The sequence below is a fragment of the Thalassophryne amazonica genome, chromosome 1, assembly GCF_902500255.1.
Source record: "Thalassophryne amazonica chromosome 1, fThaAma1.1, whole genome shotgun sequence".
NCBI classification, from domain to species: Eukaryota; Metazoa; Chordata; class Actinopteri; order Batrachoidiformes; family Batrachoididae; genus Thalassophryne; species Thalassophryne amazonica.
Genome location: NC_047103.1, coordinates 43,762,979 through 43,781,775, shown reverse-complemented (window position 1 = coordinate 43,781,775; position 18,797 = coordinate 43,762,979). Strand labels below are relative to the sequence as shown.

Here is an 18,797-nt window from a genome sequence, read left to right as displayed (position 1 = left end):
TATGTTAGTTTAAATGAGTCAACACTCCCGAGTCACATTAACTGTCAGAACGCTCGTAGCACGGGCCGGGGCGGTGGATTAGCAGCAATCTTCCATTCCAGCTTATTAATTAATCAAAAACCCAGACAGAGCTTTAATTCATTTGAAAGCTTGTCTCTTAGTCTTGTCCATCCAAATTGGAAGTCCCAAAAACCAGTTTTATTTGTTATTATCTATCGTCCACCTGGTCGTTACTGTGAGTTTCTCTGTGAATTTTCAGACCTTTTGTCTGACTTAGTGCTTAGCTCAGATAAGATAATTATAGTGGGCGATTTTAACATCCACACAGATGCTGAGAATGACAGCCTCAACACTGCATTTAATCTATTATTAGACTCTATTGGCTTTGCTCAAAAAGTAAATGAGTCCACCCACCACTTTAATCATATCTTAGATCTTGTTCTGACTTATGGTATGGAAATAGAAGACTTAACAGTATTCCCTGAAAACTCCCTTCTGTCTGATCATTTTTTAATAACATTTACATTTACTCTGATGGACTACCCAGCAGTAGGGAATAAGTTTCATTACACTAGAAGTCTTTCAGAAAGCGCTGTAACTAGGTTTAAGGATATGATTCCTTCTTTATGTTCTCTAATGCCATATAACAACACAGTGCAGAGTAGCTACCTAAACTCTGTAAGGGAGATAGAGTATCTCGTCAATAGTTTTACATCCTCATTGAAGACAACTTTGGATGCTGTAGCTCCTCTGAAAAAGAGAGCTTTAAATCAGAAGTGTCTGACTCCATGGTATAACTCTCAAACTCGTAGCTTAAAGCAGATAACCCGTAAGTTGGAGAGGAAATGGCGTCTCACTAATTTAGAAGATCTTCACTTAGCCTGGAAAAAGAGTCTGTTGCTCTATAAAAAAGCCCTCCGTAAAGCTAGGACATCTTTCTACTCATCACTAATTGAAGAAAATAAGAACAACCCCAGGTTTCTTTTCAGCACTGTAGCCAGGCTGACAAAGAGTCAGAGCTCTATTGAGCTGAGTATTCCATTAACTTTAACTAGTAATGACTTCATGACTTTCTTTGCTAACAAAATTTTAACTATTAGAGAAAAAATTACTCATAACCATCCCAAAGACGTATCGTTATCTTTGGCTGCTTTCAGTGATGCCGGTATTTGGTTAGACTCTTTCTCTCCGATTGTTCTGTCTGAGTTATTTTCATTAGTTACTTCATCCAAACCATCAACATGTTTATTAGACCCCATTCCTACCAGGCTGCTCAAGGAAGCCCTACCATTATTTAATGCTTCGATCTTAAATATGATCAATCTATCTTTGTTAGTTGGCTATGTACCACAGGCTTTTAAGGTGGCAGTAATTAAACCATTACTTAAAAAGCCATCACTTGACCCAGCTATCTTAGCTAATTATAGGCCAATCTCCAACCTTCCTTTTCTCTCAAAAATTCTTGAAAGGGTAGTTGTAAAACAGCTAACTGATCATCTGCAGAGGAATGGTCTATTTGAAGAGTTTCAGTCAGGTTTTAGAATTCATCATAGTACAGAAACAGCATTAGTGAAGGTTACAAATTATCCTCTTATGGCCTCGGACAGTGGACTCATCTCTGTGCTTGTTCTGTTAGACCTCAGTGCTGCTTTTGATACTGTTGACCATAAAATTTTATTACAGAGATTAGAGCATGCCATAGGTATTAAAGGCACTGCGCTGCGGTGGTTTGAATCATATTTGTCTAATAGATTACAATTTGTTCATGTAAATGGGGAATCTTCTTCACAGACTAAAGTTAATTATGGAGTTCCACAAGGTTCTGTGCTAGGACCAATTTTATTCACTTTATATTTGCTTCCCTTAGGCAGTATTATTAGACGGTATTGCTTAAATTTTCATTGTTACGCAGATGATACCCAGCTTTATCTATCCATGAAGCCAGAGGACACACACCAATTAGCTAAACTGCAGGATTGTCTTACAGACATAAAGACATGGATGACCTCTAATTTCCTGCTTTTAAACTCAGATAAAACTGAAGTTATTGTACTTGGCCCCACAAATCTTAGAAACATGGTGTCTAACCAGATCCTTACTCTGGATGGCATTACCCTGACCTCTAGTAATACTGTGAGAAATCTTGGAGTCATTTTGATCAGGATATGTCATTCAAAGCGCATATTAAACAAATATGTAGGACTGCTTTTTTGCATTTACGCAATATCTCTAAAATCAGAAAGGTCTTGTCTCAGAGTGATGCTGAAAAACTAATTCATGCATTTATTTCCTCTAGGCTGGACTATTGTAATTCATTATTATCAGGTTGTCCTAAAAGTTCCCTAAAAAGCCTTCAGTTAATTCAAAATGCTGCAGCTAGAGTGCTGACGGGGACTAGAAGGAGAGAGCATATCTCACCCATATTGGCCTCTCTTCATTGGCTTCCTGTTAATTCTAGAATAGAATTTAAAATTCTTCTTCTTACTTATAAGGTTTTGAATAATCAGGTCCCATCTTATCTTAGGGACCTCGTAGTACCATATCACCCCAATAGAGCGCTTCGCTCTCAGACTGCAGGCTTACTTGTAGTTCCTAGGGTTTGTAAGAGTAGAATGGGAGGCAGAGCCTTCAGCTTTCAGGCTCCTCTCCTGTGGAACCAGCTCCCAATTCAGATCAGGGAGACAGACACCCTCTCTACTTTTAAGATTAGGCTTAAAACTTTCCTTTTTGCTAAAGCTTATAGTTAGGGCTGGATCAGGTGACCCTGAACCATCCCTTAGTTATGCTGCTATAGACGTAGACTGCTGGGGGGTTCCCATGATGCACTGTTTCTTTCTCTTTTTGCTCTGTATGCACCACTCTGCATTAATCATTAGTGATCGATCTCTGCTCCCCTCCACAGCATGTCTTTTTTCCTGGTTCTCTCCCTCAGCCCCAACCAGTCCCAGCAGAAGACTGCCCCTCCCTGAGCCTGGTTCTGCTGGAGGTTTCTTCCTGTTAAAAGGGAGTTTTTCCTTCCCACTGTAGCCAAGTGCTTGCTCACAGGGGGTCGTTTTGACCGTTGGGGTTTTACATCATTATTGTATGGCCTTGCCTTACAATATAAAGCGCCTTGGGGCAACTGTTTGTTGTGATTTGGCGCTATATAAAAAAAAAATTGATTGATTGATTGATATTCAAGAAGACTTGAGGCAGTAATTGCTGCCAAAGGTGCATCAACAAAGTACTGAGCAAAGGGTGTGAATTTTTAATTTTCATAAATTTGCAAAAAAAAAAACCCTTTTCATGTTGTCATTATGGGGTTTTGTGAGTGGAATTTTGAGGCAAAACATTAATTTTGGAATAAGGCTGTAACATAACAAAATGTAGAAAAAGTTATGCACTGTGAATACTTTCCGGGTGGACCGTACATGTGTGCACATAACTCTCAGGTGCTCATTCATACTAGAAATCACTGATGCACTGGCAAAAAAACACGAATTGAAGCGCTTCTCTGGAATAAAAGCAGCAATGACAGATTGTAGGAAAACTGCTTTCTTCTGTTTTCTGCTGCACATAATTTATTTTTACACAGAAATTATTTTTAGCAGGCCTGAGTACCTCAGCGCCTGTTACCTGTTATTGTAAATATTACAGTATATGTATCATATTCATGACTGGAAGAAACCTGTCATGAAATTTCAGACACCATGAAAGAAGATAATGTCATTTCTTACTATTAGCATCTCCTCTGCCTGCATCATTCCTATCTTTGCAATGGCTCATTTAAGTCTATACTCCAGTGTGTTGCATAAGCCATAAGATCCTGTAGTAGTTACTGTAAGTATCTATCCAGTTGGTTTAATGCACTTTAATTTCTTCCCTTCAGGGCAAGCACAGTTCAGGGGGTGCTCAAGCTCCCCCTGGATTAGCCATAACACCCGCAAGGAAATAATGGCACACTTATTTTCATTTCATCCCATGTTTTTAAGGCCTTGTCCACACAGAAACTGAACTTTCCCTATACAATCTTTTTTGTTGTCATTTTAAAAAAGTGTTTCATTCAAGAAATATCTCCCTTTTCCAAGATCCAGTGAAACCACTGAAATGCTGCAGTATCTATTACCTGGCCTGTATGTGGTGCTGTAATGCATTCACACAAAAAATGGAGCAAATAGATCAATGTAGCAACTGAAGTTAGAACTTTACAAAGTGGCACACAGAGTAAATAATCATGCCATCTAATCAGTATCTCGATAAGCCACACGTGTGAAGTGGGATGGATTATCTCAGCAAAGAAGTGCTCACTCACACAGATTTGTGAACAATATTTGAGAAAATGTTTTAGTTCAGCTCATGAAAAATGGGAGCAAAAACAAAAGTGTTGCGATTATATTTTTGTTCAGTATATAAGTCACACTATGCTCCTGTGTGTCACGAAGGAGAATGTGGTTGAAGCCCAATGCAGAGAAGAAGGTGGACTGGCAAAAAATAAATAAATAAATAAATAAGAACACAGTCTTTATTGTCAGAATCAGGGTTTTGGCAGAGGTTGGCACACAGAAAGTCGGTTAGATCATGCAACAGTCTCCATGAGTGGATTGGCAGGTGGCAGATATTAATGTCAAAACATGAAAAGCAATCAATGGTTGCTGCCAACAGTATCCAATAAATGACAGGCAATCTCAAAAACACACAAGGGAAAAATCAATTTCAGTAATAACAAGGCAGCACTAGGGCACACTAGAATCACAGCATTCAGGTGACATGGAGAAGAACACATGGCTTTAAATAAACTGAGAGGTGATCACAAATTGTGGAGAGGGTGAGGAAAATTTACTAATGGGAATCAGCTGAGGAGAGGACAGTATCACAAATAAAACAGGAAGGACAGAACCAGGAACAGTCACAAGAGGGAGACAGAGGACAAGGACAGACACAGACATGAATCATAACAGTATGATGGCACTGTGCCTTGCTCATGGGGTGTGTCGTGCCTTGAAATGACACATTGGCCACTATATAATAATGTTGAAGAGTGAATTGAATTTATTTCAATATTATTTGTATTTAGGTCAAACAGCACCCCCACCTACAGTCTCTTGATGGCAGATGAACAGAAGAATGATCACATTTTTGAGAGGTATGTGTCTTGAGAGCCATCTAGTCTTCTAATGTGACTTTTTTCAAATGCATAACTAAAATGTGTATTAATTAAAGCTACAGTGTGTAGGATTTAGTGTAATCTAGTGGAGAGGTTGCAAATTGCATTATGCTGTCAATGGTCATGATTTTAGTTCCCTTCATGTTTTAGCTTCTTTGGTGAAGGGGATTCATGCTATCTTGCCTTCTCTAGTGATAAAGATATGTATGATTTTTCCATTTTGCAACAAAATGAGAATTGTAATCTTGTTCACCTGCACTACCAACCAGTCGGCAGTATACATTAATGCAGCAGATAACTGAAACAATCATTGGAGCAATTTTAACTTTTGACCCCTGTACAAACCGACACTGACCTTTGTCACCATTCTCGCTGTTTTTAATCCCATAACTCCATAGAATTCAGTTACAGACCATCCAAACCATACCTTTTTAGATTCTTATGATCAGGCAAATAATGTGGCATAGGTTTCAATATGATTGGAGCATCTTTTAATTTTGACTCCTGTGTAATTCTTCAATTGACCTCTACCTGAACGCCAACTGAAAATTCAAGTGGCCAATTGTTTTTTCAAAAGAGGTTGTCTGAGGACTATTTCTGCCGAATTTGATGCTTTTATCACCATTTGCAGGATTCCGCTCTAAAATATTCTCTTATCTGCTGCACTACAATGGAGCAATGAATAACATTTCCACTAATAAACACCATTAAATCCTACATACTGTAGCTTAAGTGCATCTAAATCAGAAATATGAACATGTTTCTATGCAGTTCTTTGACAGCTGCTTTGTGTTAGAGTTATAAATGTCACACTTGTGGTGGAGCTGAACAGATATCTGACTTCACTGGCACACGTACTGTGGGGTACTGTGATCCTGATCTGATCCGGATTGTGGATGTTCTGGACATTGTATTTAATATTGAAAAGCCCATTTGTTGTAAATTTTACATTTATCTCAATCAAAAGTGCCTCAGTCAGTCTCCTTTTTCTGTTATGGCTGTTTGTCTATCTTCCAGTTATCAGTCAGAAACCAAGAGCCAATAAGCAATGACAAATTGTGTATAGCAGAGATAACCAATGTTATTGTTAATGTTCTAATTATCTGTAAAGGAATTCAGAAACCAAAAAAGTTGGAAAAAAAACTGACATCACAACAAAACTTTGATTCAAGTACATGAACTACATACATACTCCTGACATTTGATCACATCTAATTTAGCTTATAAAAAGTCACTTGTACAGGACTTTGACCTTCAAAATGTTTTCCAAGGTAAAATTATGTGAATTGGAAACTAGTGTTGGCGGAGGTTTGCGCTCTACATGTGTGGTGCTCTAGTTTAGTTTTAGTTTGAGCTGAAACATCATTGGAAAGATTTGAGAATATTAACGGTAACATGTAGGTCAGCCTCAGTTTCTTTGAAATTCTCATAAACAGTCACAACAGACCAAGAATCACAGTAATGTGTAAGCAGAGAGAAACCATCATATCCTACGGATTATATGTTTGACGCTTTAGTTGGTTAAATGTGCTTTAAAGAAATTAGTTTTCATGTGCAACTGCATAGACATTGTAGGTAAGAATACAGATAAAAAGCTTATTAAAAATATAATGCAATATACCTATACTCACAGAGGTCTCCAGGTCCTCCTTATTTTTAAGTGTGACTCTTGTTGTCTGTGTGGTAAGGAGCATCTGCTTCCTTTGCTTTCTCCCTCGCTCTGTCCTTCCCATTCAGTGAGACAGTGACAGCTGACCCTTTCACCCTCATGTGCTTATTTTGGCCTTCAGAGCACGTCAGGTTATTTCATCGTGTTCTGGAGTGGCCTTGCTGCGCTGCACACCGTCACAATCAATCACAGCTCTTTGCAGATCTGATACCCTTCTGACACTGTTTCATACCCGTGTCACACAGTCACACCTTAGTCCATGAGACTGTGGAAGGACCTGCAGGTTTTTCGGGGGCTTTATGTTGTGCTCACAGTCACGTGATTTTGGTTATTGCAACAATCTAAATGACACTGTTGAATGGGAGACTCAGTGGAGTGGTTGAGGAGCTTTTGGGGGGCTTGGGTGGGGTTTTGTGCTGTGGAGCAATTTATCATCTCATGTTCAGGTCAAGTCAGGTCAGGTCTTGGAGCATGTGCTAGTGCCATGTCCATTATATGTGTGTGTGTGTAAGAATATCCAAGGAACTGCTTGGCATATTTCTTTCACACTGCAAATGTAAGCTAACTCCTTGGCATTACATTAATGTGGTCAAAGGTCAACGTCAATCAAGGTCTTTGAATATTTTTGAAAATCACATTTTTTGCAGTCACTTTGAAGCTAAGAGAGGTAGAAACATGAATCAGGTGCATATGAATCAGCAAAGAGATATCATCTGCCGATTACATCACATATGATATGTCACCAAATGATGGTGTTTCACATTCAGTTATTAAAAAAAGAAAAACACACTTTCCCCAATGAATATGAATCCAACGGAACTACAAGGATGATGTCAAGTGCATATGAATCAGCAATAAGAATACCCTCTGTTTATTCATATGTGTGTGTCATGATGCCATCACCAAACTGGCAGGCAGATAGAGAGCACATACGTCTGTCATGGCCACATATTCTCCACCACCAAAATACCTACTTTCATTGCATTTAGCATTACACCTTGTTTCCTAAGATTTGTCTATATGCTCATAAAATTTCAACAAGATTCATTTAGAACTTTTTGAGTTCAGTGGTGCTATATTCTAATATTGTTCTGATCTGGGATGCTGAATATGGTCTGGTCCGACTCAAAAATTCCATTAAATTATTTCCAAAGACACTGAAGTCCAATATCATTGATCTTTTTTTTTAATGAATGAAATATTACTGAATGCTTAAAATGTAAAAAAACAAAACAGATAAACACTTTTCCTCCTTGGTGGATGTGATGATATGACTGTGACATTAAATAAAAAAAATCTCACATTTCTGAATACTTTGAACCAAAGGAGAGCATGAAGGATGATCTCAATACATATGAATCATCACACAGACTGCCATATGTTGATTTGTGTGTAATACCACAATGTCCATCATATTTTTATCATATATGTCCATGACACAATAATTTCCAGTTCGAGTGGCTGCCAGTTGCAGATATGGTGGATTTTGACAGGTTTATAGATAAAAGGGGATTTAGATTATGATGCAGCAAAAACTCACTATTCACCTGAATCCATTATATGCAAGTTGTATTTTATTTCAGAACTGCTGATCTACTGGGATTTTCACACACAGCCATCTCTAGGGTTTACAGAGAATGGTCTGAAAAAGAGAAGATATCCAATGAGCAGCAGTTTTATGGACAAAAATGCCTTGTTGATGTTAAAGGTTAAGGGAGAATGGGCTGACTGATTTAACAGGCGACTGCGTGATGCTATCATGTCAATATGGACCAACATCTCTGAGGACTGTTTCAAACACCTTGTTGAATCTGTGCCATAAAGAATTTAAAAGCAGTTCTGAAGGCAAAAGACGGTCCAACCTGGTAGCAAGGTGTACCTAATAAAGTAGCCGGTGAGTGTATGTGTTCCATCTACTTTATCGACATTCATAATAAATGTAGATAATCATTATTGGTCTATCAATCAATAAAAGTTTTTGATCAAAGTGCAATGCTCATAAGGAAGAGATGTTTGACTTAGCAGTTTATCTCAACAACTGGCTCTCACACAATTAATGCTTCTGAAGTGGTTGAAGGAAAAGGTTGTTTGGTGCTCACCAACTTGAGAAGCTGCAGTTTTTTCAAAATCAGTGTCCCCTGTTGTTTTTCTTGCCTCTTTCTGGACCAGATTTGCCACCTACAGAGACACAATACTCATGAAATAATGAACTGTCAGCGTTGCAAAAATATTTGTTGTAAAATTATGGACTTCAGTAACTTTTTGCATCAAAGATAAAACCTGTCTGATTACAATTATACAGGGTGTACCCCGCCTCATGCCCTGTGACTGCTGGGATAGGCTCCAGCCCCACCATGACCCTTAATTGGAGTAAGCGGTTGAAGATGGGTGAGTGAGTGAAAACGTCTTATTATCAATGCCAAATTAATTGACAAGTACTGTTAGAGCAGTGCCAAACTGCTACTATTTGGTAACTCAATAGTTTTGGAGCAGGGTTTTTTTTTTAGAGGATGCACTCAGTTTGGGCCTGAGTTGTGTGTTTTGGTATTTTGAAGGTCAATGGTAAGGTCAAATGCTAAATATGTGCTTTCATGTCAAGGACTGTCTAAAACATGCCTTTTGGTCCATGTTGTCCACCTGTTTAAGGGCCCCTTCACACATAACACAATTGAGGCAGAATGGTGCACAAAAGAGGAGTCAAATGTCACTCGTGAAAAATCTGACCTGCCTCAAGCACCTGTACAGCTGTTGCTACAACCATTCACGCACACCGGCAGCCGAAAGTGCCCTGGGTGTGCTCATTCGATCCCCCTCTCTGCAGGTGTCGGCTAAATTTCAGTGTCATCCAACACTGCTTGCTGGACACTTAGAAAAGGCGGGACTATTCGTGCTCCGGGTATGAGAGTTGAGAGCAGCTGACCACATTCTAGCTGTTTATGAAAACTGTCTAAGTGCCCCACGAGTGTGGCGTCACCAAGCAATACACATGGGTGTGGCTGTGCTGAACACGCTAGACCAGCAGATGTGGACATGATAAGCATGCACTGCTTCATTCATGTCATTTCATGACTGTACTTCTATGACCATGGGTCATCTACAGAGCAACAGAAGGTTCATACTTGTATTGTCCTCTGGTTAAGAGAGATTCAATAAATTGCAGTGTTTTTTTATGGTGTGTGGTTTTTATTTTTTTCTCCACAGTAGTGGCACAGTGTGGTGCCACACATTCCAGCTGCTTGCACTGTGTTCGTGCATGAGTGTGCATGAAACCATCATTGTTGTATCATGCATGCCTTTCCGACCGTGGTTGTCCCTCCCGATAGCAGGTGAATGTTTCGCGGTTCCCCATTTCATTTTTTTGTTCGCAGATTTTATTCTGGTTTCTGCTTCTTTTGCTCAATGTTGTGTTATGTGTGAAGGGGCCCTAAAAGATGCTCTGCAGCGCAGAGTCCTTTGACCTGCAAAAAGTAGTTCACGCTTTAAATGTGTAGACAACATGACTGATTTCATATTTTGTTTGGGATCTCTTAATGAAGGTGACATTCCACGTCCCAAAAGCCAGGGGCTGTGAGCATGGACCGGGCCGCCGGGCCACCCGCCCTCGACCGCCACCCAATCCTCTCTGCACCTGACCCCCATGGCCTCCTCTGCAGGTGGTGAACCCACAGAAAGGAGTCAGTTGAGGTGGCTCGGGCATCTTTTCCGGATGCCTCCTGGACGCCTCACTGGAGAGGTGTTCCAGGCACGTCCCATTGGGAGGAGGCCCCGGGGAAGACCCAGGACACGCTGGAAGGATTACATCTCTCGGCTGGCTTGGGAACGCCTTGGGGTTCCGCCGGAGGAGCTGGGGGAGGTGTGTGTGGATCGGGAGGTCTGTGTTGGGAAAGTGTAGGAACACGGACCCACAACAGGGGGCGCAAATGAACGGACAATGGAATAGGTCAAATAACAACACTTTACTGTTGCGAACGTGCACAACAAACACAACAAATTACAACAATGGACAAAGGTCAATTCACAAAGGTGTCGTGTGGGCAGGCTCGAAGATAGGAGATGCCTCTCCAATAGAACCGGAACCACACGGTTCCCTCCGCCACAGGACCCCGGGAATACTGGAGCCGCCAAGTTCCGAACTCCCAGGTGGCCACTGCCTCCGCGTGTCGGACCTGGTACTGCTGGCGAGGAACAGAACACAATTAACGTGGGCGCGTTTGCACCCGCAACCTGTACGGCAGGGAAGTTAAATTATGGCTCAGATTTTACAATGTGCTTACAAGAAGGGCAGCCAGGTGTTACTCGGTCCAGGTTCAAGGTGTCAGTGGGTTAGTGTAATTCCACAACACCATGTGAAAACATACATAACGTAACAAAAGTGGTCAATGAAAGAAACAAGCTAACAAACAATGAAATCCATTTTCTCACAAAAATGAAAGAAAAAAATGTATGCATACCTGTTACTCAAGCAATGATATGTAGTATGTAATGACACTATCATTAATGTGCAACTCAAGCACATGCAAGATTTTCTCACAAAGTCAAAAAACAAAATGACATGAACTTCTACATTACCTTAGTTCGCTTTAATTTTTTCCAGGGTGAGATGATTGAGCTTGTCCCTGGGGGAAACAACATTTAAGTTATTGCTAACTTTAAGGAAGTACTGCTTTGTTAGTATGGCCACAGCAGATGGCCACCACACTGAGTCTGGTCTGCTTGAGGTTTCTTCATATAATCAGAGAGTTTTTCCTGACCAGTGTGCTTCCTCGTTGGGTGGGTAAGATTTAGATCTTACTTATGTATAGCAGCTTGGGGTGACTTATGTTTTAATTTGGTGCTGAAATGAAAACTGAAATGAATTAAACTGAATTGAAGTGGCCTGCTGGCAGGTTTTAGATAATCAATAATCACTTTGTGATATAATTAAGTGTTATACTGTGTCCAGGCAAAAGGCATGATAGTGTAGACTTTCACCCTTAAATCAAGAGATTTAATAACAATATCACATTAACCACTTTGGTAACAGCCATTTTTATACATCATAATTGGATAAACTAAGAATTAAAAATGATTGCCAATACAAATAAACTGTGCGTACTACAACTTGTCAGTTGCACCACCAGTGACCATTTAATGGTTGGAGTGGAACAGAGAAGTATTTTCACACAAGAAAACATATCAGATCTAAGCTCTAGTTTCCCATGAGTTTTTCTAGCAAACTAAACTAAAAATAAATTTCACATCTGGATAAGAAAATTGTTGCCATGTAGCTGTAGTACAACTGGTCAGCCACAAACAAAAGTTGCTTTGTGCATATCTTGGTGGCTTCCCTCACTAGTCTTCTTCAGAACTGCTTACTACAAGCAGATTTACTTTACAGGACCATATTGTTTGGAATTGTTAATGATTAAATGTAAATTAAGTCCAAATCACGTCAACTGACTCACGAATGTTTATGTAACCATCTCCTGACTTGTCTAAATAAAACCTTCTGTACAACCCCAATTTCAATGAAGTTGGGACTTGTGTAAAATGTAAATAAAAACAGAATACAATGATTTGTAAGTCCTCTTCAACCTATATTCAATTGAATACACCACAAAGACAAGATATGTAATGTTCAAACTGATAAACTTTGTTTTTGTGCAAATATTTGCTCATTTTGAAATGGATGCCTGCAACACGTTTTAAAAAAGCTGGGACAGTGGTATGTTTACCACTGTGTTACATCACCTTTCCTTCTAACAACACTCAATAAGCGTTTGGGAACTGAGGACACTAATTGTTGAAGCTTTGTAGGTGGAATTCTTTCCCATTCTTGCTTGATGTACGACTTCAGTTGTTCAACAGTCCGGGGTCTCTGTTGTCGTATTTTGTGCTTCATAATGCACCACAAAATTTCAATGGGCGACAGGTCTGGACTGCAGGCAGACCAGTCTAGTACCTGCACTCTTTTATTACAAAGCCACACTGTTGTAAGACGTGCAGAATGTGGCTTGGCATTGTCTTGCTGAAATAAGCAGGGACGTCCCTGAAAAAGACGTTGCTTGGATGGCAGCATGTGTTGCTCCAAAACCTGGATGTACCTTTCAGCATTGATGGTGCCATCACAGATGTGTAAGTTTCCCATGCCATGGGCACTAACACACCCCCATACCATCACAGACGCTGGCTTTTGAACTTTGCGCTGGTAACAATCTGGATGTTTTTTTTCCTCTTTTGAACATGATTTACAAAAACAATTTGAAATGTGGACTCATCAGACCACAGCACACTTTCCCACTTTGCAGCTGTCCATTTCAAATGAGCTCGGGCCCAGAGAAGGTGGCAGTGTTTCTGAGTGTTGTTGATGTATGGCTTTCAGTTTGCATGGTAGAGTTTTAACTTGCACTTGTAGATGTACCAACGAACTGTGTTAACTGACAGTGGTTTTCTGGAGTGTTTCTGAACCCACGCGGTAAGATCCTTTACACAGTGATGTTGGTTTTTAATGCAGTGCCGCCTCAGGGATCGAAGGTCACGGGCATTTAATGTTGGTTTTCGGCCTGCCTCTCATGTAGAAAGTTCTCCAGATTCTCTGAATCTTCTGATTATATTATGGACTGTAGATGATGGAATCCCTAAATTCCTTGCAATTGAATGTTGACAACAATTGGCAACAATTTCAATATGAGCAAATATTTGCACAAAAACAACAAATTTTATCAGTTTGAACATTAAATATCTTGTCTTTGTGGTGTATTCAATTGAATATAGGTGGAAGATGATTTGTAAATCACTGTATTCTGTTTTTATTTACAATTTACACAACATCCCAACTTCATTGGAATTGGGGTTGTAAAACTGATTATTTATTGTAACAAAAATCATCATATATGTTTTGCCCAATTACGTATGGCCTCTGAAAATGTTGGGTTTGCAAATAAGCATTGCTGAATAGTTAATGTGATAGTTTTGTTGGCCTGCTTGCATTAAAGCTGATAGTCTACACCACAACTAAATTGACAGTTTCATTTCAACTGCACTGTGGTGGTGGACAGAGGAAAAAAAACACTCAAAAATTGTCACTGTCCAAATATTTATGCACTTGACATGTAATTTTGATATAGGCCATGTTTTCATACACAGGGGAGATATTTACCAGTTTGAAAAGGCTGCTTTCTTTCTCCTGATGTGCCACCTTTGACAGGTAAAGAGCAGAGATGGCTTTGACAGAGACGCACAGGTTCTCCTTGTCCTGGATGTAGGAGCTATCTCTGAAATCTGCAGCCGGCCTTTTTTTATCATCATGCAGACATCAAAGAAAAATTCTAAGTTGTAACATTTGGTTTGTAACCTTTTAAGGGTTATGACCAATTGTGCTGAATTTTGCATTAACAGAATAAACAATCAATGCACAGATCATACAAAATAAAGTACATGGATTACAGTAATGCTGTCATGATCCCCGTCTGTGTCTGTACTTGTCCTCTGGCTCCCCTTGTGATTGTTCCTAGTGTTTATATTGTTTGGGGTCCCTGTGGGTTTTTCATGTCTGTGTACTGGGTTTATTCTTGTATGTCTTTTGTGTTGATTTAAATGTTAGTTTTCTTCCTGTGTCTATAGCTGGCTGTGGTCAATTGGTGTTTACCCTCACCTGTGCCTCATCTGTGTGATTACCCTCAGTGTGTATTTATACCCCTCTGTTCCTCCTGTGCAGTGTCTGAATTTGAGTGCGTCTACCCTCTTTCTTACCATAATTTCTAGTGTTTTCTTGTGTATGATTTGTGGTTGCTGCATCTTGCTTCCTACTGCTTGTTTAGTTGTTGCCTGCCATATTGGACACTTTACTTGTGGCAGTTTCTTGTGTTTTTGGACAGTTCTCTGCCTCCCTGACCTCTTACCTCCTAATTCCCTCACAGACACTGTCGCCAGTTTAGGACTGCTCTCCCATGTACTGACCTATAACCTCCATCTGAGTGAGTCATTAAAGACTGTTTTTGAACTTGCTGGTGTTATCTCTGTGTAGAGGTCTGAACCCATCACACACTCATGACAAATACACTTAATATACATTTTAATTTGCAATATGCATCTGTGGCTAACATGAATGAGTGAGGCTAATCACCATCTCAACATGTCATTTAGGGCCTTCACACTTTTTTCAATAAATGGTTCTGGGGAGCATTAGCATAGCTAAAAACCCTATCTATCCTTCGCCCCCCAAACCCCACCAATTATAGCCCTCTTAACTTCCTGCTATTTTACACATTTTTCTTTATTTACCTCTCACATGCCTGGAAAGTCCTCACCATTGTAGTGCATGGCCTCGATTCGCCCTAATTAAATAAGTACATTAATGCTGTCTCAACAAAAACCTGAGTTTTGAACTGCAGAGATGGTGTCTTCACTCTCATTTGGGAAATTCCTAAGTCATTTGGTGATCTGAAGATAAGCTTGAAGACATCCCCCATGGGCCAACACTGTGCTCACAGCAAAACAGAACTGTAACTCAAAGTTCTTCAAAGGGAACCCTTGCCTGGTTAACGGTTGAATTTTCAGTTACTATGAATTACATGACATTATAATGGCTTCACATCAGAGTTTGAAATTTCCCAGGCCCAAAGAACCCACTTTTGGCCTCACACCAAGGCCAGACCCTCTGAAGACTGCATGACGATATCCCTTCCACGATAAGAGTGACCATAAAACTTTGTGTCTTGATAACAGCTATTATCTTTAGGTCTAAGTGAAGAAAGACATTCTTTTAAAATCAAAGAATTGCATCAGTATGTTTTTATTCATATATATATATATATATATATATATATATATATATATATTATATAATAACTTCTAATGTTGTCTGTATTGATTAATCAAGCAATGCTTTGCATGTATTCTATTTAACTGATATGTGTTCCTTGCAACTGATGTGTGTTTAAGTGTGATCTTTCTGCATTATCAGTGTTGATGGTGAAATATTCTTTTTTAACAAAATGGAGTGTTTGAGTGACTATTAATAATGTGTATCCATTCGAGTGTCGTAGAACAATAGTATATCAAAATAGTTAATGTGTTTAAATAACTGAATCATTTTTGGTCTGCCCTCTGAGCAGAAGTTTTCTGTGAAGTTACACACCCTAAATGGGTGGAGTTTGGTGACGTCAGTCCCCCTTAAAAAGTTAGAACAGAGTGCTGCTCCCTCTCTCTTGCCTCTCTTTGCTCCTCTCGACTCGCTCTCTTCCTTTCTAAAACACTTATTTATTTTGGGGTCAATAAGGCCCCATTCTAAGCTAACCTAGCTGAAGCTACCATGTGGCATTCACTTGTTGTTTTATTCTTGTCTCAATTTTTGAGAATTTTAACCCGACTTTAAGGTGCGTCAAGTTTTTTGTTTAATAATTTTCTTAAAATGAATTGGCTTCAAATTTCATCACTAAATTCTAATCAGATTCTCTCTTTCAACGTCTCATGAGTTAGTAAGAATTGTGTCCATAAATGAACTTATTTAATCACTGTCCACAAAATGCCAGTAAACTGTTCATTTCTTGTATAACTGTAAATAAACTGCAAATATTTCTGGGGTGGTTCACTTTGTTCAGAAGGAAACCTTTGGTTGAATGTTTAAATTAAAGTACCTATGCTGCAAATAGGTAGTGGATTAATTATCCTAATTAAATAATAATTATTAAATCCTAAAATTGTTAACTATTTTGGTGACCCATTAAATTAGGCCTAGGCCAATCTAATTCAATTTGGGAGTTTAACTACGTATTCATTATATTTATTTTGGTGTCAGCGTGTGAGCCATTGTAGAATTAACCAATTTTGTTGCCAATCTAGACTTAACCAATTTTGTCAGATCCTTATGGTGCTTCCGTGTGAGGGCTAGCAAATATTTGTTACACTATCTCATTAGGTCCTTCAGACTTTTTTCAGTAAATGGTTCAGTGATGCATTATCATGGCTAAAAGTCTTCATGTAATTTACATGCTAAATAGTCACTAACTGACAACATGAGTTGTCAAGGTGCACCCTGCCTTTCACTTTAGCGTTCCAGGTTTCAGTGTTGACTGTTTACTGAATTCCCGCAAGATCTCCATTCCGCAAAAGCTCTTCTGTCTTTTTTTTTTTTTAATTGAGACAAACAAAGTTCGACAAAACCTTACAGAGATTAAACATACCACAGCAAAAACAACATACTGAAACACAGGTTAATCCCCTGTGCTGCACTCCAGGAAGTATTCAACATTTGACATTTCCGGTGTCAGTGCCGACTCAACATTTGGCATTTACATTTTCAGTGTCAACTTTCCACTGAATTCCTGCAAGATCTCCTGTATTGTCAATCCAGGAAGTGTCCAAGATTTGAACACATCAAGATTGTTTCACGGTGGACTCAAAATTTGGCATTTCATGTTTGGGCCTCCCTGTACCATGAGCAAGCTTGTGTGTTGCTGCATTCGTATTAAAATCCTGTCAAAGGAAAACATTTAACATCCTATGACTTGGAAAATGCATAGACTGTCATACGCTCTCCATTCGGTGTGCTCCTGTATCACACTTAAACAGAATTTTCAGTTTTGCAAATGCCTTTTTTTTTTACAAATAAAAAATACATATTTACAAATAGAGAATTATTTGTAAAAACCAACACACACACACACGTTACAGTAACTTGCATGGTTTTTTTTTTGTTTGTTTTTTACAACCAACCAACCAGTGATGAGGAGGCTCAATTTCCCATAATGCCTTTGGGCATCTGTGAGTTTTAATGCTCAAAACATTCAGAATTAGTGCATTACTTTAAAACTAAAAGATATTTGTGATATTTTCACTTTGTAAAAATGACAGTTAACGCTACTATCAATAAACCGTCTGAAATTAGTTTGGTTTTTAAATCAAAATCATAAGTCAAATCTGCTTTCCACCTCTGCCTCACGTCTGGAGCACTGTATGCTGTGAGTGTAAATGACTTCCTTACAGCATTGGACAGGGTGTACAAAGACAGGAGCTCTGATTCATTGTTTGTGTTGGGTTTGTGATTGTCTTTGTTTCTCCTCAGAAGCATTGGCGGTGATTAAACTCAAAACTGGCTTGTCAGTAGCTGACAGTGTACCAGAGTCAACTAATAGTTAGCGGTTATCAGTCAGCTGTAGCTTCTGCAAAATGTTTTTATCAGTTTATTGTTATAAAAGTTAACTTTTCAGTTAACGGTTATTGAAGCTAACTTTTTGGTTAGCTGTGCCCACCACTGGAAATTTGTAGAAAAAAAACACAGTCCCCAGAGTCACCCAATTATTAATATGATAACAAATATGATAACAAATTACCCCACATGGAGTGATTGGTTATGATTAATTTTGTATCAACCATATCAATCAACCACAAACTATGCATCATTAACTTAGGATATCAGAGTGAGTATCCAAAAACAAGTGACTATATTACATGACAACTCTTGAGAGAAGAAAGTACGGCATACAGTAGTGTTCAGAATAATAGTAGTGCTATGTGACTAAAATTAATGCAGGTTTTGAGTATATTTCTTATTGTTACATGGGAAACAAGGTACCAGTAGATTCAGTAGATTCTCACAAATCCAACAAGACCAAGCATTCATGATATGCATACTCTTAAGGCTAAGAAATTGGGCTATTAGTAAAAAAAAGTAGAAAAGGGGGTGTTCACAATCATAGTAGCATCTGCTGTTGATGCTACAAACTCAAAACTATTATGTTCAAACTGCTTTTTTAGCAATCCTGTGAATCAGTAAACTAGTATTTAGTTGTATAACCACAGTTTTTCATGATTTCTTCACATCTGCGAGGCATTAATTTTGTTGGTTTGGAACCAAGATTTTGCTCGTTTACTAGTGTGCTTGGGGTCATTGTCTTGTTGAAACACCCATTTCAAGGGCATGTCCTCTTCAGCATAAGGCAACATGACCTCTTCAAGTATTTTGACATATCCAAACTGATCCATGATACCTGGTATGCGATATAT

The 18,797-nt window shown here is 39.0% G+C and overlaps 1 protein-coding gene and 1 long non-coding RNA gene across 4 annotated transcripts in view; both read right to left on the bottom strand.

Moving 5' to 3' along the window:
* Positions 1-9,089, bottom strand: part of LOC117509008 (xin actin-binding repeat-containing protein 1-like) — a 32,437-nt gene extending 23,348 nt beyond the window's left edge. The window contains exon 1 of one of the 3 annotated variants that reach the window (XR_004560223.1): positions 8,912-9,063. The gene's annotated coding sequence lies outside the window, so the exon portion shown is untranslated. Of the gene's footprint in view, positions 1-6,774; positions 6,850-8,911 lie in introns of those variants that run through there. The other 2 variants (XM_034168837.1, XM_034168831.1) reach the window with 2 other exon arrangements.
* Positions 9,090-11,396: 2,307 nt separating this feature from the next.
* Positions 11,397-14,092, bottom strand: LOC117509028. Its single transcript, XR_004560224.1, has 2 exons — positions 13,951-14,092; positions 11,397-11,428 (listed from the first exon to the last, which is right to left on the bottom strand). It is a non-coding gene; the product is annotated as an uncharacterized LOC117509028 (long non-coding RNA).
* Positions 14,093-18,797: the final 4,705 nt, after the last annotated feature.